Consider the following 23,569-nt stretch of genomic DNA (forward strand, 5'->3'; position numbering starts at 1 on the left):
TCACATCTTACTATGTTGGTCTGAAGAGCTGAAGCATTCATACACAATGGATACAAACTGTGTTGTCTCATTCTATATCCTGTGAGAACATGATATATTTAGCATTAAAAACTCGACATACTGTTCCTGAGGAAGATATGAATAATCAACATATTTGAATGGAATCTCTAACATGTCCATGTAGAATAAAGACAAAAGAGTGATTATACAAATTACATTTATTGAAATTTGAACCAGAAGAAGAAGTCTCAAAGAATGTTTTAAATAAAATGACATAAAACAAAAAAGTGGATAATAATCAAATCTTTTAAATGTATATGTAAAGACATTTGGTCAAATGAAATGACGCTGAGCAAGTGATAACAACAACTTCTGTGAAATATGCAGATTTGCTGCCGTTTGTAACTTTCTCCAAATGTAGAGATGACAGCTTTGTAAATACCGGAGTTAATAACTGGAACTTTTCACAGAGTGTGTTCCAAAGAAAGTGCACTTACTTCAGTCGAACACCAGTCAACATGCAGCTTGTCAAACAAGAGCTTAGCAGGAACAAAGAAGAGATGGAATGATGGAGCAACTGCGCTGTCATGTGTGTGGGCTGGTCCTAGTTTCATTTAGAGCAAAGGAGTGAGCAGAGGGTCGAGTTGTTCATTCTCGTTCTGTTTTCTGTGACTATCTTCCTCCTGAAGACCCTCTCAGACTTTCAGTTGCGTGCGATACTAAAGAGACACGTTACCATGGAAACCAAACAATGGTGTAGCTGTATTGAAGTCCGAGTGGAAACAGTAACATTTGGAACGTTATGTTAGAATGAAACAGGTCGTGACTCACAAATCAGATTTAGTCAGAAATCGGGAGAAATGCGGGATAAATAAGACCCGGGAGGAAACCGGGAGAGGGCGATGAAATCGGGAGTCTCCCGTGAAAATCGGGAGGGTTGGCAAGTATGACACACACACACGCACTTCTGAAATGAATCCGGCGTTGCTGCTTCAAAGTAGTTTGAAATGAAATGAAAACAAACTGTAACGGACCCTGCCGTGTTATCATGATTACTATACACCTTGCATTCATAATTTCAGCGGGAGGGGGGGGGCGGCACTGTGGAAGAGCAGAGTTGCGAGTGAGAGGTGCCTGTCATCTTCCCTGTACAAGCTTCAAACATATTCAACAATATTTATCGTGTGATTTTGGCAATACAAGTTTCATATTCTGAAAGCCAAGACTTTGTTTATTTAAACACACATTTTACACAAATCCACTTTTATCTTGAAATGAGCCGTTGCGACTTCCGACTGATTTCGATAGAGCGGGTAACATATGAGCACAGCCCTCTGTGGATGTCAGCATGAGCAAGAGAAAGGTATCTGAGGAAAATCTTATTTTCCAAGAAAAGTGGGAGAAAGAAAATATTTTCACTGAATTCAGGGGCAAACCACAATGTTTAGTATGTTTGCAGACTTGAGCCGCCACTACTACTAATTTGTGTGTGTGTGTGTGTTCCAAGTGAATTTGCGGCCCCCTGGTGACCAGCACATAAATGATGTGGCCCCCATCACTGTCCACGTTTCCAATACGTGCTCCAGGCGGACAGGTTCAGGCGTTGGATGCTGGAGCAGTAGACGAGTTTGTTGCAATTTGAGATGACGGCGAAGGCGTCGCGGGGGACAGACGAGATGCCGGTGTTGTCGCAGATGATCCTGGACATGGTGGCGGTGGACAGAGCCGCTCTCTGAGCCAGGGAGAACACGCCCTGGTTCTCGTACCACAGCCTGATGATATCAAACAACAGACAGCAGATCATGTGTTTGTAAAGCAATTATTTTCATGATTGTGCATCTGACATTTGATATAAATATATAACACAATTTATTATGTCAGACACATTTTTTTTACATTTTAAAATCTAATGCTCAACATCGGCATGAATTTAAATACATGTACAATTTAACAGTTCATCCACAAAACAAAAGTACTGTAACCTGTGACGTGTAGATTGTTGGAAATCAGAACTAAATGTGATTCACATGTTACTATCTACACGGACGCTGACCTGTCCCCCTCGCGGATCCTCTGGAACTGTGTTGCGATGAGGCAGGCGAACAGAGGCCCCACGCGGGCGCCACGGAGCAACGGCTCCGCCACGCCTCCCATCCAGACGTCGATGTTGGCGGGGGTCCCGTAGAGATGCAGCAGGTTACGGGCCAGGTTGTCGTTTTTCAAAACCTGAGCGAGCTCTGTCTGGTTCTGTGGCTGAGACAGGCGTTGTAGCCTAGAGGAGAAAACATCGGATAAGCAAATAGTGGATGAGGACAATAAGAAAGAAAGAAACATCAGAGAAGGATGATATTCAAAGTGAGGGATGTACCAGGCACGCCGTGGTCACGCCCCCTCTGCATGTTGAGAGAACCGAGATCCAGAGCCATACGCTCCACAAACTGGAACAAGCGCTCCCTCAGAGCGTCCACCATCATGTGTTCCTGAGTGTTCAGCTTAGCAGGACGTCCAATCAGACCACGGAGCAGGGGGTCAATGCCCTCTGGAGATATTTAAATAGAAGTTAGTGTGACAGATTGACAGTTTGAGAAGCTGAAAACAGCATTCTCTACCATCACTGCATGAAAAGTACTTTAGCAGTAAATTGACTGTTATTTTTCTGTCCGTAGACACGTTTTTTGGTTGACTTATAGTTGCATTTCTATTTGATAAGTTACTCCACTGCTCTCTGTAAAACTCACCCTCGAAGACGACCCTCCAGGGGGTGACGAAGGCCTTGAACAAAGGCACGCTGGGAAAGCGGTAGTTCTCCCTGTAGTTTTCATCCAGACGGAATACGACTGGCTGGATGGCCAAGTGGGCGAAGCGGAAAGCTGCTGTAGCGAAGACGTTGGCGATGCTGGGGTTCACGTGAGCATTGTAGCCGGGGTAATGGCCAAGCTCTCTATGCATTATATCAGGACCCACAATGCGAGGCAGATAGTCCCTGAACACAAACAACTGGGAGAGACAGAGGTCGATTTTCAGTAAGACATGTTGTTGTCAGGATAGGAATATATCACCTGAGTGACCCTCAGGTGTTGCTACCTGTGCGTAAGCCCCCATGATTTTGCGGGCCTCCTGGTAGAGCGTCTCGCTGTCCCACTGCGGGTTTATTCTCTTCAGCTCCCGGGCCAGGCGGTTGTGCTCACGCATGAACAAAGTGTGAAGAGATGTGAGAGCAATGTTCTCGTCCACGCGGTGGTCACCTTACAGACAGAAATGTACCCATTAGATAGTTGATCAGAGGAGTTTATGTCCTTTAAAAACATTGGCTTTATAAATGATTCATCATGTCCTAATAGTTTCATACATAGGCATGAAGAGGTTAAAAAAGGGAACATTTGCTTATTTACCTCTACTATAAATTACTTTCTATTTTTTCTTAGCTTAGTTATTACATCTTTAATGTAGTGAAAACAATATATGTTCTTTTTCTTTGATACTAGAAATTATTTAAATGCACACATGATGCATTGTTGTAGTGCATATTTGATTTTTTAAGTCTTCAAGATACTTATACAGTATATTTATATATACTTACTTATATGGACACTTCATTACAAGATAAGACACACCTCTGCATTACAATATAAGTATTGAAAAAAGGATTTATAAGACATTTATATCACCTTAATTAGTGCTGCGTACCGGTACCCAGCACTAACCTTAATGTGGTTGTATATAGAAAAGTGTTAACTAAGCTATTATAGCTATTAAGCCATTAAAATGTCGCCTTTAGAGCCATTAGTGACAGGAAGAGGCTTACCTGCGATGAAACAGGGCACCTCTCTGGCGTTGGTGTCGTTGGTGACCCTCCTGCGAGTGGCGCACATATTCGCCTGCAGCGGGTGGAAGGGCAGCAGGTCACGTCTGTTGTCTTTGTACTCGGTGTTGACGCGCAGCAAACCGCCGTCACTGTCGGGATCTCGGAGAAACTTGGCGAGCTGCTCCTCTGAGCCGTATACCTGGCCCATATCCAGGAAGGCCGTCAGCGCGTTGATCTGCTCTCTCCTTTTAGGTTCCCCGCCAAAATTGAAGGCGGAGAATCCTGAACCGCAAACAGGGGCCGATCTGAACGTAGGGATGCAGCTGTTTCGGCCGGTGGGCAAGCGGGGGTCGCCGGGAGGAATCTGATTGTAGGAAAGAGTCCAAGAGTTATGGTGGGAAGATTTTAAAGGGAAATGGAAACACTTTTCAAACTGCTTTCCATGCGACAATATTCCCATTAGGAAATGTATTTATCTAGTCTATTTCCAATGTAAACGATCGAGATACGCGAATTTACTTTTTGAAATACGTGCCTAATGACCACGGGCGCTTCCATTGCTCCGGGACTTTTCCAGTGACGTCACTGAGTGGGTACGGCTTCCTGGGCCAAAGCTCAATAACAAACAACATGGCGTGCAATGCACCAGTAGTTTACATTACAAGAAAACGGTCGTCGTCAGGAGTTTATTGTATTGCCCCAGGCTGCACAAATGGATTTTATACGAAGAAGGAAGAAGTACATTTCCATAGGCTGCCACTAAAGGATGAGAAGCTGCTCAAAGTCCAGTCTGGATTCAATACAAAACATCGGATTTGAAGCCAGGATCTGTTCCCACAATATTCGATTTCTCAACGTATGCAGTCGGGAACACCGACCGTCCCAGCACGTCGGCCGCGCAAGACAATGACAGTGTCAAACAAACGTGAAGTTCGAGCCACCAAACGAGTTGCTTCAGCTGCCGAGAGAGAGGTAAATATTGCAGCACTACCAGATTACTAGCTCACACATGTATTTACTGACACAGTGTGACCTTATTAATTAACGCAATCGCGTCCAAACTAAATGGTAGCTATTATTATGACGTACAATAGAGAATTGGGGGTGTTCTATAGCTCAACTAATTAAACTGGCATACACACGCTCATCTGTCGAAAACAGCCCTAAAAAGGCTAGTATTGCTATCAATGGATGGTATTGCAGGACCCAGAGCGCACGGAGCACAGAGCGGACAGCAGATAACGGAATTGCAGTTGTATTGCTTATAGATTATCAGAACATTTCAAAGGGGACACAGCCCCATTGGATATTAACCTATGGATTAACTACATCATCGTTTTTATCGTTGTAATGCCATTGAAGACCAGTTTAGACCAGACAATGAGGAAGGTAAGCCGCTAGCCTGGCGTATGTTAGTACCTAGCGCCACTTGTTTTGATGTACGTTTTTGTTGATAACCTCACGAGTTTGTATCTTTCAGTGTTGACATGGGCACCGTTAGATTCTGTGCCTCCTTGCGATCATAAACGATGTGTTGGATGTGCGGCTAGGATAAGTAATAAGGGAGCTAGGAGTGATTTTCGGTGCAGTAATAGGTTAGCATTTTTCATTCGGGGCTAATTCAGAGGCTCACTGTTAGCATTATGTTTTTTTTATTTTTTTATTCCGGATCGTATGCCACACTATTCGACCGAATCGGTTCATAAGCATAGGCCATGGGATGCCTGGTAACTGTAGATGCTTCCACATCAATGTCATCTCCCGACGAATAGTCAAATTCATCGTTCAAAACGTCCATCTCATTGCAAAATTCCTCCATCGCTGCCATATCTGCTACGTTGCGTATGGATACCGGAGCGAAGACCCATCCAGTGACGTCACCATTTGGGACTCCCCTAATGGCGGCGGCCTGGTCCCGGAATTCCCCACCCGGCCGGCAGATAATTAATTTTCTTTTGGCGATTAATATCATATACAATAAATATTACGATCAATATCCATTGTAAAATGAATAAACTACCGGAATATTATAACTGTAATTGGTGTTTCCTTTCCCCTTTAAGTGAAAACAACATGTATATATTTATTTTTGAGCATTCAAACCAACCGGGATGGGTATGCATGGCTCAGTTTTATCACAGCTCTTGTCACAGTCGATGCCGTTGCTGAAGGAGCGGATGCTGGGGGAGAAGGGCGTGAAGGTGAGATCGTGGTCAGTCCATTGACCAAATATGGTCACCATGTGACTGTATTCTCGGTCGTTGACCACGTCTGCGTCTGTTGTGCTCAGGATGTTGTTGGACACCTGTCGCACCTGAAGGTGGAGGACAACTTGGTTTTAATTTAAATCTGCATTTACGTATATTAACCAAGGTGAGTGTTTGCGATTTGACGTCGTACCAGTGGGAGGAAGAAGTCGTTGAGTCTTCGAGTGCTGTCCCCGCCCTTCGGTTGAGAGATGGTGTCGTCATACTCAGCAGGAAGCCAGCGGGTGAAAGGGGTGTTGGAGGATCCGAGGCGCGGGTTTTTTCTAAAAGCAAACAGAAAACGGTCATGTTTGGAAACGCTGCTTGAGAAAGGTTTACACATCTCCTGTGGTGTTTGGCTCAAGATGTTTAGGTGTATTTCAAAAGAATTTCCTCTTAAAAATGTAAGCCACAATTGCTCTCATAGACCTTGCAAGTTTCCACTAAATCAACACAGATTGCTTTTTGGAATGAAAAATACAATTTATTTTTACATACATCGACAATGTATTTGTGTCCAATACGGTGTTTCAGAAGTCAAAATGCTTCTCAGATTAAAAAGTGCATTTTTTGGAAAACAAAAACATTTATGTTTCTCTTACAAGTTGTTGCAGACGCCTGTGGCTGTGCGAAACGTGTTGAGGTTTGGTGTTGTGCGGCACGTAGGAAAAGTGATTTGTCTTGCACATCCAGTTATTTGTGACAGCGTATTCAGGTCATCTTCAGAGAGCAAATCTGTACAAAATATATATTTAATAGAGTCACATGTCTGGTTCATAATTGCAGCCTTGAAATGCTCCGTGCCTATATTACAAAATGGTAAACCTCAGAAACCAGGAAGAGAAAACAATGTGATCTCTGTGTCTTCTGAAGCAACTGGAAACAGGACTCGGAGAGACACGAGGAGAGCTGGAGCTTTGACGGCAAACACTGACGGCCGGAGAATTGACGAGACAGGTGGTGCCAAACCAATTCTGAAGACCTCTTCTGCAGCTCTAGGTTTTAACTAGTTCAGAGTGTAATAATCAACATTCCTTATCAGCGAGACTAAACATCATGGACCCTGAATCTAACTAGAGCCGTCGTCCATAGAAAATAATGTGCGCCAAGGAACCTCCGTCCCTGAACAGTAAACTATCTCATGGCGGCTTGTGCTCGGTCACAGACTGGCAACAACAATGCGCCCAAGCTGCCCTTCCTTAAGAGATAGCAGCAATGCCCAAGGCCGTAGAACTATGTAATGGGGAAAAGAGACGGTAAAGAGAGAAAACAATGAACTGGGTCGAAGGTTGAATACCGAAGCAAATGATTCCCTGACAGAGGTGTTCTTTTTGTTTGGTGCCACATGTCTGACCTGTCACGTTGAGTGAGCGTTTGTGCACATGATGCACCCTCTCCTGTAGCAGGCGGAGGGTTTGTGCCATGTAGTCTGCAGATCTCACGGCTGAGCGCGTTTCACCGCGAGGCTGCTTCAGCAGGCGGATAGCATCGTGAGGAAGCACCACCTCTTTACGGACCCGTCTCAGACTCCTGGAGGAGAAAAAGTCACAAAATCAAACAATGAATTTAAATTGTGTAATGTTTGGGAGATTCCGTAACTTTTTCCATACATTTTTCTGAAATAATGCAATAAATGGCTTGCATGCAAATTAAAAACTCTTTAGTGTACATGATCGCAGAATTATATTAAAAATATAAATGACTATTTTAACATGAACTCACTCTTCTCTTGAGTACTTGTAAGCATCGTCAACAATTTTCTTTGCCTCCTCAAAACAGGTTTGAAGAAGAGGACTGCCGAGTTGTTCCCCTGCGAAGAACACAGTCAAATATCGCAATAATTTGGAATTAGCCAGTAATGTTACACCAGTGGCGAGCCGTCAGGGCCCTCTAGGCCCTCTGTGAGGGCCTAAGATATTCTAAAAAATAATATTTGAAAACATTAAAAAAAAAACATTTGTTTTTTAAATATTATTTTTTATATTTTGTTGTTGTTACATTTTTCATTAATTTTACCAAAATAACTTGATTTAATTGTATTTAAAATAATATTTCCAAAGAAATAAATCTTTCGAATCTGCCTGTTCAGTATCTGTTGGAATGTGAAGGGTTAAATGCCGTCTCTGCGAGTTACTGTGAAGACGGGAGAGCTTGGTCCCTCTCTACATTCACAGAGGGCCAGCTATAGTAACTCAACGAGAGAGTAATGTCAAATGACAGTACAATTGACCAATCATATCTTCCCTCTAAATGGGCGGGCTTTATTTTCACGGACTTTATGACAGGTTCCGCCCGCTGTGAGGTCTATGCAAGTGGTGCAGTGACGCGTCCTAAAACCCGGAAGTAAGCTGCGCTCGGATTCCCTCGACAGAAAGCAGTGGGATTTCTCCACAGGATTTTGGAAAATAGCTCGAAATAAGGTCTGTGGAAAACGAACCTGTTAGATAAATGCACGTTGTGTTCAGCCGGATAATATCCACATGTCTATCCTACTTCTTTTTATTCATAAATCTAATCGATAGATTTATGATCGATAGATTTATGGTTAGCATAAGTGCGTTCATGATGGCTCACTTCAGTGATAGTGATGACATCGTTGCGAAATTATTAACCGAGTCATTTTCAAGATTGAGTTACAATGATAAACTGGAGTGGCAAAGGATCAGCTGCATGACCCGCAAGTGCTTCATCCAAAAGGACAGGATGGACTTTGTGTTTCAGTGATTTGATCATCAAAGGTAGGCCCAAGTCATTTTCAATGCGGGCCGCTGTGCCGACTTAATTCATTTGTAATTGTTACTTGGCTGTGGGTGCCCTGTCATGATAGGTGTTTATATAAATGGTGTTGTTTTGTGTGGTAGAGGGTCGCTGTCATTGATGCGTTTTGCACCCCGGACCACTGTTTTGATATTCCGCTGAAGTATACGTTGAGACGTAATATCTCTTCTTTTTTTTCGAGGGAAGGGGGGGTCAGAGGGCCTAGGTATAAAAGTCACGGCTCGCCACTGTGTTACACAAATGTAGAAAGTGATTACGATGTAGCTTACCTGCTGGTTTGGAGTGAGTAGGAATCAGGCAGACGCCCAGCACAAGAAGGGCAGAGAGAAGCATCTAATAAAAAATAAGAACAAGTGAATACAAAAACTAAATCTAATGTGGTTGCCAAAATCCATGTTTTAGCATAATGTTACACCAAAACATCAAAACATCCCAATAAAACACAAATGTTCTTACCTGTGTCTGTGAAGACTCCTGTGAAGATTTGAGTTGCTCTTGAAAATGTGGAGTGTATGATGCTGTCTCCTTCTTATACTCAGCGTGAGGCCTCGATGCCTCGCCCCCGCGCTGATTAAGTGAAGATAATGTCCGTAAAATGCAGTTCCTTCTCACTTCTCTCCGTGCTGCAGCAAATCCTCGACCCTAATCAGTTATTGTTTCTGGTCAACTTATGTGAAAACTGTAATGTTTAATAAGTAACTGCATTACATTATACTACCATTTACAGTATTTGAAGTGGGAAGGTAAGTAAGTAAGCTGTTGAATACATTATTTTCATTGTTTGTTGTTTTTAAACAATTTTTTTTAACTGGAGAAATATTTTGTATCCCACATATAAAAAAAATAATATTAGCAGCACATTGACAGTTTTCTTTATATCGCTTGTTTGCTGATGTTACCATTTTGTGGCTGATGGCCCTCAGTGTCACTGCCAGGGAATAATTCCCCCTGCATGTCATCTTTCGCCCTCTGATGCAGATGCCCAGCCTTGGGCAGCATGCTATCTCCCTTAAGGAGGGGCTGCCCTAGCATTTAGTTGTTGTTACCATTATGACCGGGCAACTCTCGGTCAGAGATAGTTATTGTTATGGGCAGGGCCGGTTCTAGACATGTTGGTGCCCTAGGCTAGATTATGATTTGGTGCCCCCCCCCCCCTCAAAGGAATACACAATAGAATATATAAAGAATAAATGAAAAATCTCTACAAAAGACCAATACACTACAAACGTATTGACATTTTAAAGTAAAATGCTTCAATCTGGTGCACTTTGAGCAGAATTACTAGAGACTAGATCTAGGGGGTATAACTCTAAACACCCATATGAAAAAGATTGATTTACATTTTAATAATCAAATAAGTATGTGAACATAACCAATAACCTACCATAGCCAATAACAAATAAATGTAATGTATTTTATTTTTGTTGTTCATTTATATCTTATTTTACCTGGTTAACATTTATTCATTCATGCATTTTTTTTAATATCTCCAGTTTCAAACGATATTTTTGGTTTACTATAGTATGCATTGGAATGATTTCAAACCTGTTGTTATTTATCCTAATAGTTATAAAGGTGTGCCTTGGAGATATTTGTTTCATAAATTGTGACCAAACCGCTTGAGACCCACTGAGACCCCATTTACACGGGAACGTTTGCGCACCGTATGCGCTTTCAAAAAAGTCTTCCGTTCACACGCATTCGGCTCAATTAACGTGTCCGTTCTCACGAGACCGCTGGAAATGCTGTAGTACATATGCCCTTCTGTTTATTCTCCGCGGAGGACGGCGTGTGCTCCTGCTGTAAATCTCTCCGGTAGTCCACCAGCAGATGAAAAACACCCACCCAGCAGAGTTTCCGTTAAAAAAAATTCCCGCCGGTCAACATGTCCGTTAAAGTTGAAATCTTCTGGGTTTTTATCGTACTTGGATTAAAACAGACAGAACTAAATTAATGTTTGACTTTGCAACAGATTTCTTTGGCAACAACTGCAGTTCATTGTGATATGAAAGGACCCTCCGTGCTAAACTAAGATCAGATAAGACTTGTATTGGGCTAAAAATATACAGCTCTTTTGACACACACTATACACCAGTGACCACCAACTGGCGGCCTGCGGGCCACATCTGGCCCGCCAGACATTCTCATCCGGCCCGCACGACGGGGGTGACTGTGGCGTTGGCGGAGTGGTTACTGCGTTCGCGCCCCACCCATTTCTTTGTTTACAACGTCTCGTGAGTAAGGTGCAGTACCGGAGTCCAACAGAGAGGCAGCAGCTGCGGGACAGTAGACTGCGTACTGCGAAACCTTCCCTCTCCTGAAGAAGAAGTGATCCTTCGTTGTGAAGAGTCTGGTTAATGCGCTCCGCACCACAGCAGTAGCCCCGCTGCGACAGAGTCCAACAGAGAGGCTGGAGCTGCGGGACAGTAGCCTAGAAGCAGGGTTGGGTTGTAACGGAATACATAACGGCGTTACGTAATCAGAATACAAAAGTCAAGTAAGCTAACTGTATTCAGCTGGCGTTACATTTGAAAAACGAGTAATCTGATTACAGTTACTTTCGTAAACCTGAAGTGAATACATTTTGGAATACTTATTGGAATTATTGGTGGAAAAGTTTCCTCACAAAATGTAATATTCATTACCGGCAGAACTGTGTGCACACTGCACGGCGCTGCAGCATGTCTGTGAGCGAGAGAGAGATGCAGCGTGTCTGTGAGGCCCCGCCCCCGCACGCAGATGAGAGAGAGAGATCTCTTTTAAAATATATTGAAAGTTAGAAACGGAGATGGTTAAATAAAATGTGCAAGATAACGTTTATGTAGCATTTCTTTATTGTCGAAATGATGACATTTCATAACGGGATGAAATCAAAGTGAATGGCCTGCTGCTGCTGAATGCATGGGGCAAGTGACTGGAACAAGTTTTAAAAGTTATTACATCGTTTCAGATAATAAATAATAATGATAATTCATTCTATTTAGGGGCACCTTTCAAAGCACCCAAGGACACCTTACCATTCATAACATATTCCAAGGAAAGGTTTTAAGACAGTACAAAGAATGCAGTCCGGGTGATGTTTTTTATGTGTGGTGCAGATGAGAGGGAGCTGTCCAGAATGAGTTCTTGATAAGCCATGAAAACAGTAAAATAAGTGTCTCCTGTTCACCAAAACATACCCATCTGTTATGGAAAAAGAAAGTATTCCAAAAGTAATCTGAATACTATTTATAAAATTCTGAGCTATATAAAAATCGCTGGCCCGCGATAGTGTCTATTGGTTACATTTCGGCCCTTGGACAAATGTAGTTGGTGATCCCTGCCATAATGACACATCATTGCATAAGAGAACACAAAGCACATTTTAAAAAACCCACTATGGTTTGATTATATATTTTCTGATTAAGTGATTATTTATTTACCCCCGCCATTGTTTCACCTGGTTTCCACTGCTTTGTTTTCGTAGGTTACTTGCAGCACCTGTAGGACAAATTAGTAAGCTTTAGTAAAAATGCTTCATTCTCCCTTTAGTGAAAATGTATCAATTATAAATAATCAAAAACATTTAAGTAACTAGTACAATATTGGTTTCCAAATAAAATAAAAATACTTATGTAAAGTGTCCCAAAATCATACTTAACGGTGGGGTATGTAATTTTGGAGAAACCAGCCCGAGTGCGCTAGAATTTGAAAATATGCAGCCGAAAAAAATCTGCCTCTTCCTTCAGACTTCCTCACAGAGCCCCTCCTCCAACACACGGACGCGCACATGACCAATGAGGGCACGAGATAAGTGTGTGCCCAGATGGAAGGCTGACAGGCAGGTAGGCCATCCAGTTACTTTAGCCGGGCCGGCTCAGATGATTGGTCGTGCTTTTTACAGCGCTACAGCTTCCACAGATGAATTGTTTGTATGTATTTATCGTCAAAGCATTTAATGTATTCATTGCTATCGGGATGTTAAGAGCATTCCATGGAATATAACAACAAGTGTTTCTGAAATAAATTACATACCCCACCTTTAAGTACAATATTTTTGAGTAAATAAATGTACTTCACTACAATACAGCACTTGCATAGCATAACGCATTATTATTAACATATACTCACATTTCATGATGAATGAAATGATGAATTTAATGCTGCATAATGTAACATATCAATAATGTGTGACATTAAATAATATATACATTAATATTCACACCTGACCAAGCTACAACTACAGTCACAAACAATATTTACCATAAGTCTTATGGTAAAATCCTATCTTTGTGAAGGTTATCATTTTAAAAAATAGGAAGCTTTTAAAAGAGGCATCTTCTTTTTCAGTTGTTCATCATTTTTGAAACTGGAGGCTGTAATTTGAGTTTCAGTTGAACTGTATCAGAACCAGAAACAGGTTTATTGCCAAGTAGGTTTACACATACCAGTAATTGATATCCTTGGTGTTTGTGGTGCATACATAAACACTGTTAATGACATTATACTGAAAGTCGTTGTGGAGCCCACACCCAGTGACACATAATACAAACATTTGTCAGTAGGCCATTCACTTCAACAGCACCATACGCTACAGCCTCCAAAACGATTATAATGTTCAACACATCTGTTAAGGTTAATAATATAACATTCATAAAGGTCAAATGATTGAGCAACTGTTGTTTTATACTGTCATAGTTTTCATAGTTCAAAATATCCCAACAAGTATTTGTCATGACAGAAAGTGTGTGTTCCCCCCCCCACTGTCTTTTTAGATGCTAACGCTTGAACAGAAATCATTTAAATGTCACTGTAATAAGAAAGAGGAATACATAGAGGATAAAAGAGGGGGTCATTCTGTTTCGTTTTTACATTTTGGCAAACTAAATAAGCCACGACACAGCGAGGCAGCCGAAAGCCGCAAAACATACAAACTACACTGTGTAGAGCTTTAAAACACGCGGCATCACGATAACAGAGCCTCGACCGACATAACAGTACACTTTTGGCGCGTTTCCACTGCAGCGGGTAGCTCGCTTTAAGCGTGCCGAGCCGTGCGGGGCCCGTTTTTCGTTGCGGTTCCACTTGGCCTAGTTTTGGCCCGGGGCTACTTTTTCACCTTTTTTCTGGCCCGACTAAATCGTGGTTCTAGGGCCAGGAACACCCAGGCTGAGTCGGGCTGAGTATGCTAAACTAGAGAGAGAATCGCTGGCAAGGGGGCTACAACTACAACAAGATGAACATATTTTACCGTGATTTAATTGTAATACACGTTTCAAAATGATGCCGACGTAACAACATACTGATACCGGTTAGTAAACACCATGAATTAATGCTTTGACAAGTCTGCAGACAGACGGCAGGCGAACAACCCTTTTAAAATGCGTGTTTTCTGAATGGAGCTCGGCTAAGCTAACGTTATATATGCTCCGACCGTCCACACTCACAGCAACGGCCTACAGACATAAATAAACCAGCGACTGTATTCTCCATGACACAGGCAGGCTGTGGTTTGTACTTGTTTAACTTCTGTCTAGTTTCTGAACAGATATGAAGAGCTGTGAGCTCTGAGTGCTAAGAGCTAACGGCTGTGTTGTTTTTCTGGGGCTCTCATTGAAGATGACGTCACGGCTCCGCCTACACTGCGTTACTATAGTAACTGCCCCAGTTCCTAAACTGTAATGGAAGCGCAGCATTAAAGTGAGCCGGGCCTAATAAGGCCAAACCAAACCGAGCGAGGCCGAGCGAGGCCTGCAGTGGAAACGCGCCATAAGCATGGCCGTATCTACCATTGAGGTCACCGAGGTCCGGACCTCGGTAATATTTTCCGAGCTGTGCATAACAAAACTTGTGAAATAATTGCACTAAACGGGGTTCTTTGTAGTACTTCCATTTACTGACCATGGGGGCGCTGCATAAATACGTAGCCTCGATTAAAGCAAAGAAGAAGACGACATGTATCAACAAACCTCCCTAGCCCTGTATCGGAGCAGCGGAGGAGTGATGAGGTATCTAGAGATCTGAGTCCAGCGAGCTGCTTGTGTTTCTGTTCATCAGGACATCTAGGACCAGCAGATCCTGTGTGAACGCTCTACGTTAGTCAGTGGACGTCCGACAACATGCACACTAACTTATATTGCAGCTATAGGCTATACTTTGGTTTAAATTGCGTGAATAAACTAGCTAGAGAGCTAAAGTTAATTACGTTCATCCAATGTCAGAAGGATTACCTTTTAACAAACGTTGTAATGCTTTTCTTTCATTTCAATTTGAGTAAAACATTGAAGATATAACATTGTATTGTTTTCTTTTTACATTGACTCAGATATAATGAAAAGACTACGTCAGTCGATGCTCAGCTTTGGTAAGGAAGAGACAGGACAGGCAGAGAGAGACAGAGAGAGAGAGAGAGAGAGTGATGGAAGTCAGGGAGGAACTGGAGTCACACAAAATAATGTAGGCTTAATAAGCCCATCTATTTATCTATCTATGTATCTATAACAATAGTCTTCATTTACAATAGGCATAATTTTAATACATACATCTATTGCAGTTATGATGTCATAACATACAATTGTATAAAACACAATTTGCTTACATCTTTGTTCTCTTTTGAGAATCAAACAAGACAGATTTAAATTAAAAAAGAATGCAAACAAACAAGTGAAATGAACAAAATAGCTGAATTGCTTTTAATTCACTGGCAGGAGCAACAAGTGAGGAGGAGCAAACAGTGAACAACGAGGGAGAGATTGAACAAAGAGAAAGAGTAGAGGACAGAGAGAGTAAAGAACAGGAAGGAGACAGAGAGACTCAAGAAGATGGAAGAGAGGCTGCAGGTTATGGAAAGGAGAGAGACATGGAAAATGAATGTTGTTGACAATGTGTTGTGATAATTTTAGCCTCTTCTGCATGTCCAGATCATTAATAGTAACAATCAACTGATTCTTATGCATTACACTTTCAAAAATAATTGATGCTGACATTGTCAGCCCACTGACATGCTTTGAAATCAATATATTATCCAATTTGTGACCCCCCCACAGGACTTAAAAAGCACCTAACTAGATCATGAAAATCGCGGGGGGTATCCCCGAACCCCCCTAGCATGTTTGGACCTCGGTATTTAGGAAATCCTGGATACGGCCCTGGCCATAAGTGAATATTATTTTACTGAAACACAGTGTTCTTATCTTTAAATGTAAGCTTGGTTTTATGTCAGAGGCGACGTCCGAACAGAACCGATACTGAAAGCAGAACTCAGCAGTTAGAAGATCAGCTGGTTGGTGCTGTGAGTTTATTACAGTAGCAGCTTTGCACTCCGCCCGTTTACCATCCAGCTCCTTCCTCCCGTTTCTCACCTCCTTCCTCATCGCCTCCCGTTTCTCAGCTCCTTCCTCATCTCCTCCCGTTTCTCAGCTCCTTCCTCATCTCCTCCCGTTTCTTCTTGGGCAGCTCGGCCTTGCTGAGACCTGGTTCACAATGAAGACAGACAGTTTAATGCAAAGTAGGTTAGTTGATAGCCGTCTAAAAAGGACACTTCAGTAATAGTGGGAATCAGATATATTTTGTTCAACATAAACCATGACCAACAACATTTTTTTCCCTTGCTGTGCCTTTATTCAGCATTTCAGGGGAGAGTCTTACCCTGGTTCCCATCCACCGACTCCCAGCTCTCCATTCTCCTGCGGCCTCTGCAACATAACACACACACACACACACACACACACACACACACACACACACACACACACACACACACACACACACACACACACACACACACACACACACACACACACACATCACTTCTGGGGACATTACATTGACTTACATGCATTTCCTGGAGACTTATCCTAACCTAAACCTAACCAAGTCTTCACCCTAACATTAATGATTCCCCCTTATGGGGACCTCCAATGTTTCCCCATAAGGGTGGCGAGTCCCCACACGTGACTGTGTAAACAGATGTAGGTCCCCACAAGTATAGTAATACTAGGACACACACACACAAATCGAAGCCTTACTGTGCGAAAGCAAGAAGTCCCACATATGCAAAGTTTGCTAATCTGATTCTGTGAAACAGGAAATGAAGATATTATACACACACGCTGGCTTCCTGTCTGTCAAAGATAAAATACTACTGGTTCATGAAGCGCTGAATGGTTTAGGGCCGACATGTATTTCAGATTATTTGCTACACACGGAGAATCAGCGTTAGGATAGTGTTTGGAACCAACTACCAGAAAACTGCAGATCTGCTGCGACTAGAACTCATTTTAAATCAAGACTTTTCTCTTTGCCGCTGCCGTCTATTAAATCAAATATTCATATCACAATTACTCGATTAAAGCTTGTTTTTATCTTGGCTTATTGGTTTTCAAATGGATGTATACGTCATGTTATAATGGGTTTCTGTTGCACTATATCTTCTGTAAATGCCTTTAATTTTGTTTTTGCATAATGTGTTATATAAATAAACTTGCCTTGCACACATGTCTTGTTTTGTTGGCCTACTCTTCTAAAGCACTGGATGTCATTAAAACAGAAACAGACCATACATGTGGATGACTTTATGATGGGCTACTTCCACGTTTCTTTTCTGTAAATGACGATAGTATTTGGGGCAGATCACAGATCCTTGCTGCAGTACGTTTGGTCCTGTTTGATGTGGAGTAGCTAACAGCTGTTCTGTGAGGCTGACGGAGGATTAGCAGGGCCGGACTGGCACAATAAGCCTGGCGGGGAATTATACACCCAGCCAGGCCACTACCAGTTGTTTTTGTGCCATTTTGTTGGATTTATTTGTGAATATTTACAGCGTTGCTGCCCATAGTGATAGCCCTATAGTTTAAATCTACTACCCAATAATAAACATATGGACATGGGTTACTATTTAAAAAATGTGCAAATGTATTTGGGAACCTATCCATGTGAACATATTGTAAGTGGGGGTGGACCTCAAATCCTCTAGGGTGGTCCGGGGGCATGCTCCCCGGTAAGATTTGTTATCTTTATTTTGGAGTTAAATGCATCAATCTGGGGCACTTTGAGGGGGAAATAAAGAGACTAGATCTATGGAAATGTTACGCACCTTTCCTTTCGGATGGGGAGAAAATCACAAGAGTGAAAAATTGTGTTTCATCGCGTACATTTACTTAAGTGTTTTGCATCACATGACAATCAAAATACAAAATTAGCAATTCACAGAAATTGTACAAAAACATATTAACATGAGATTTCCTTTGAAGTATAAAATATACCCTTTTTACATAAACACTTTCTGATAATCACACACTATAATCATTCTTCTGTGTCACTATATGCAACTACATGACTTGCAACTGTCACACATTTTTATAAACAGCAATAAATTCACTAAAGTGCATTGAACACATTACGTTAGCAAAATACACATATTTAAACATATTGCATTAGCAAAATACACAATAAAGTACACATCTCTAGCTTAACAGCTTAAAGGTGGGGTAGGTAATTCACTTCAGAAACACTCGTTATATTCCATGGAATGCTCTTAACATCCCGATAGCAATGAATACATGAAATGCTTTCACAATCAATACATACAAACATTTCATCTGTGGAAGCCATGGCGCTGTAGAAAGCACGACCAATCATCTGAGCCGGCCCGGCTAAAGTAACTGGATTCTAGCGCACTCGAGCTGGTTTCTCCAAAATTACCTACCCCACCTTTAACACTCAATACTGTAACGGAGCGTCCACACTACAGCTTCAAAAAAAGCGTGGAGCTGGGCGTGTCTGTAGCTTGGGGATTTTATTCAAGCAACACGACCAACAACCAATCACATGAATCTCCCGCCCCCGACATACAAAGCAAAAAAAAACGGGGATTTTATGGGAGCAATATATATATAAACTCCCCAAACAGGCGAAAACCTACCAGTTTCACCCACTGTCTCTGCCACCTCCCTCCATGCCTGGTTCCTCCGGTTTGTATCCCGGTAGGTGAAGAGGGTCTGGTCATACAAAACCGGGTGATTTGCTACGGCAATAATTAGTTTCTCCTCCAACTTTTTTTGAAATATAGAAATGAACGGCGGGATATCTCTCCCAGCTTAGACGCGGTTTGATTGGCGACGGCTTGAGCTGTCAGATTTTCCGAAACGGGATTTGATTGGCTGGCGCTGGCTACTCCGGCGTCTCCGGCTCCAAGCTTTTTTTGAAGCTGTAGTGTGGACGCTCCGTCATATGGAGGCACCAGCGCTCCAATACAAAACGGGGACCTAGCTTACACAAACATTCCTGTCCAACCTCACTTATCAGTGAAAACACGGTTAAACTCCTCTAAAACGTACTAACTGTTGGGGAAATATTTTCCAAGGCCCATAACGTTGACCCAGTTTATCAGTTCAAGCTATCCTGACTGAGCCCACGCACATGTAGCCTTGGCTGCTGTGCTCTCAGTGTTGTGTCTCCCTGCTGCTGCCCGTTGGCGTCAGCTGATAGAGGTGTTTTCATTATCTTGTTATGCACGATGTTGATTATTCTCTCAGAACTAGCTAAACACACGGGTCTGGGGTAGAGTTCTTCAGAATTGACGTGGCAACTCTACCGTGAAGTCAGAACCTCTGACTCTTGGACTTGTTTTGTGAATTCTCCGCGGCCGAAGCTCCGAATAAACCCATCAGTGTTTGCCATCAGAGCTCCAGCTCTCCCCGTGTCTCCTTTGAGTCGGTGACTCCTCCTGCATTGCTCCACAGAAGTTTCCCTCACAATATCTACAATACACTTTGAGCATTAGTGTGAAGGAAATCTTATGGTATTATTTTAGTATGTTTTAATAAAACAATTACAAAAATATAATGTGGATTATCGAATATTATAAAATGTTTATTAAAATCACCTCATGGCAGGTCAGTGAAAACCAACTCTTAAATTGTATAAGTTACCCGTGTCTGGGTTGTAGCCATTCCCAATGTTTGTGTAGACGTTTCTGAAAACCAGATTAGTGCGAGTGTTTTTGAAATATGCACATATTTGGGAATAAGACTGTTAAAAGAAATGTTTTATAGTTTAGAGTTGTATACCTTCTCCGTCTCTCTTCAGAGCCTGCACCTGGTTTTCTGTGACATGCTGCGTGTACTGTGAAACAAGTGGCATCATTACATATTTGTGTCTGAAAGAAACAGTGTTTGAGAGTTGCAAATATTTCATCATCACTATCTTCATCAAGGTTAGATTTACCCATGGTACATTTATGTTTAAAAAATACATATATTATAATATATTTGTCTGCTCACACAGGTTTTTCTCCTTGCTTAAGAGATACACTATCATAAATGATTTTCACTATGAATGGTCTGAGCCATGATCTTGTCCACACACTACCTTGAAGTTGTTGCTTTAGACCAGGGGTGTCAAACTCAAGGCCCGGGGGCCAAATCCGGCCCACAACTTCATTGTATGTGGCCCGCAAGAGCTTGCAAAGATTATAATACGTTTATTATACGGTTACATGATGATTTACAGAAGCCCGTTGCCCATAAACTACATGTCAATCAATCAATCAATCAATCAATCAATCAATCAATCAATCAATGTTTATTTATATAGCCCAATATCACAAATGTTACATTTGTCTCAGTGGTCTTCACAGTGTGTACAGAATATCAGTATGACAATACGACACCCTCTGTCCTTAGACCCTCACATCGTACAAGGAAAAACTTCCAAAGAAAACCCAGTTTAAAGGGAAAAATGGGAGAAACCTCAGGGAGAGCAACAGAGGAGGGATCCCTCTCCCAGGACGGACAGACGTGCAATAGATGCCGTGTGTAAATTGAAAAGATAATACATTTGCAACATAGGTAGTCCAAATGTTTGGAAATGCATGTGTGTATAATAGGAAGATGAATCCACGAGGATATCCATCCAGGACCTATGATCCAGGACCACAGCCACGACTCAAGATCCAGCGCTCGCGATCCAGGACACAGGACCGCAGGATCATCCATGACTCCGGATCCCAGCGTATATAGACACCAAAAAGAAAGACATTTGGGGAAGCTGGGTTAATCGGAACATGAGTGTACACGGGTATAGACAGAGAGAAGGAAGAAGTAAGATGTCCCCCGACAAACTAAGCCTATATCAGCAAAACTAGGGGCTGAATCTAATCAGCCCTAACTATAAGCTTTATCAAAAAGGAAGGTCTTAAGCGCACTCTTAAAAACGGATAGGGTGTCTGCCGCCCGAACACAAACTGGAAGCTGATTCCACAAATGTGGAGCTTGATAAGAAAAGGCTCTGGCTCCCATTGTACTTTTAAAGATTCTAGGAACAAGAATGTCCCACAATGCATCTCATTTTGTGACATGCGCACTGAAGAGACTTGTAATTATTTGCCCTAGACTTCTGCTTTCATAAGTAGTTAATTACGAAGTTATTACCCTATCCAATAATAATCCAATTCAGAGGCAATAATGTAATATAATACATTATTTTATGTATATTATATATTTATATATATATTTATATAGTTACAACCGGCCCTTTGAGTGCAACCATAATGCTAATGTGGCCCGTGATGAAATTGAGTTTGACACCCCTGCTTTAGACTGTCGCCTTCTGCTTCTCCAGCTGAGTCTTCTGTAACTCCAGCTTAGCGGTTTGTGCTTTATTCAATAATCAAATGAATGTATAGTTATTTAGTGAACAATAAATCAATCAATCAATCAATGTTTATTTATATAGCCCAATATCACAAATGTTACATTTGTCTCAGTGGTCTTCACAGTGTGTACAGAATATCAGTATGACAATACGACACCCTCTGTCCTTAGACCCTCACATCGTACAAGGAAAAACTTCCAAAGAAAACCCAGTTTAAAGGGAAAAATGGGAGAAACCTCAGGGAGAGCAACAGAGGAGGGATCCCTCTCCCAGGACGGACAGACGTGCAATAGATGCCGTGTGTAAATTGAAAAGATAATACATTTGCAACATAGGTAGTCCAAATGTTTGGAAATGCATGTGTGTATAATAGGAAGATGAATCCACGAGGATATCCATCCAGGACCTATGATCCAGGACCACAGCCACGACTCAAGATCCAGCGCTCGCGATCCAGGACACAGGACCGCAGGATCATCCATGACTCCGGATCCCAGCGTATATAGACACCAAAAAGAAAGACATTTGGGGAAGCTGGGTTAATCGGAACATGAGTGTACACGGGTATAGACAGAGAGAAGGAAGAAGTAAGATGTCCCCCGACAAACTAAGCCTATATCAGCAAAACTAGGGGCTGAATCTAATCAGCCCTAACTATAAGCTTTATCAAAAAGGAAGGTCTTAAGCGCACTCTTAAAAACGGATAGGGTGTCTGCCGCCCGAACACAAACTGGAAGCTGATTCCACAAATGTGGAGCTTGATAAGAAAAGGCTCTGGCTCCCATTGTACTTTTAAAGATTCTAGGAACAACCAACAACCCTGCATTCTTGGAACGCAATGCCCTAGTAGGACAGTAGGGTATAATGAGTTCTTTAAGGTAAGATGGCGCCTGCCCATTAAGGGCTTTGTAGGCGAGAAGAAGAATTTTAAATTCTATCCTGTGTTCTATAGGGAGCCAGTGTAAGGCAGCCAGAACAGGAGTAATGTGGTCCCTTTTCCTAACTCTGGTTAGTACACGAGCCGCAGCATTTTGAATCAGCTGAAGCGACTTGATTGACTTCTTGGTACTCCCTGATAATAAAGAGTTACAATAATCCAGCCTAGAAGTAACAAATGCATGGACTAGTTTCTCTGCATCGTTTTGAGGCAAGATATGCCTGATTTTTGCAATGTTACGTAGATGGAAGTAGGCGGTCCTTGAAATTGATTTTATGTGGGCGTTAAAGGATAAATCCTGATCAAATATAACACCAAGATTCCTTACAGTCTCACTGGAGGCCAAATTAATGCCATCCATAGTTAGTATGTCTTTAGATAATTTGTTTCGTAGATTCTTCGGGCCAAGTACAATAACTTCAGTTTTGGTCGTGTTTAACATCAAAAAGTTTAAGGTCATCCACGTTTTTAAGTCCTTAAGGCAGTCTTGAATTTTATTTAGATGATTAATTTCATCAGGCTTGATTGATAAATATAGTTGAGTATCATCCGCATAACAATGAAAGTTTACAGAATGATTCCTTATAATATTGCCTAACGGAAGCATATATAATGTGAACAACATAGGTCCGAGCACTGAGCCCTGTGGCACTCCATGGCTAACTTTAGTTTGCGTGGAAGATTCATCGTTAACACGTACAAACTGAGAGCGTTCAGATAGATAGGACCTAAACCAGCCTAAAGCAGTTCCCTGTATGCCAACTAAGTGCTCTAGTCTTTGCAATAGGATATCATGGTCGATAGTATCAAATGCAGCACTAAGATCGAGCAAAACAAGAATAGAGACAAGTCCCTTGTCTGAGGCTATTAGAATATCATTTGTGACTTTAACCAGAGCTGTCTCTGTGCTATGATGTGTTCTAAAGCCAGACTGAAAATCTTCAAATAAATCATTGTTTTTTAAGTAATCACACAACTGTTTTGCGACCGCTTTCTCAAGAATTTTTGAGAGGAACGGAAGATTAGAAATAGGTCTATAGTTGGCTAAAACCTCTGGATCGAGGTTGTGCTTTTTAAGAAGCGGTTTTATCACTGCTACTTTGAATGATTGTGGAACATAGCCTGATAATAAAGACATATTCATAATATTTAATAAAGAAGTGCTAATTA

General features: G+C 41.9%; 1 pseudogene; it reads right to left on the reverse strand.

Annotated features, from left to right (window-relative positions):
* Positions 1-200: 200 nt before the first annotated feature.
* Positions 201-9,326, reverse strand: LOC117456882 (eosinophil peroxidase-like; annotated as a pseudogene).
* Between the last annotated feature and the right edge of the window lie 14,243 nt (positions 9,327-23,569).

This window comes from Pseudochaenichthys georgianus, chromosome 13 (genome assembly GCF_902827115.2).
Source record: "Pseudochaenichthys georgianus chromosome 13, fPseGeo1.2, whole genome shotgun sequence".
Taxonomy (NCBI): domain Eukaryota; kingdom Metazoa; phylum Chordata; class Actinopteri; order Perciformes; family Channichthyidae; genus Pseudochaenichthys; species Pseudochaenichthys georgianus.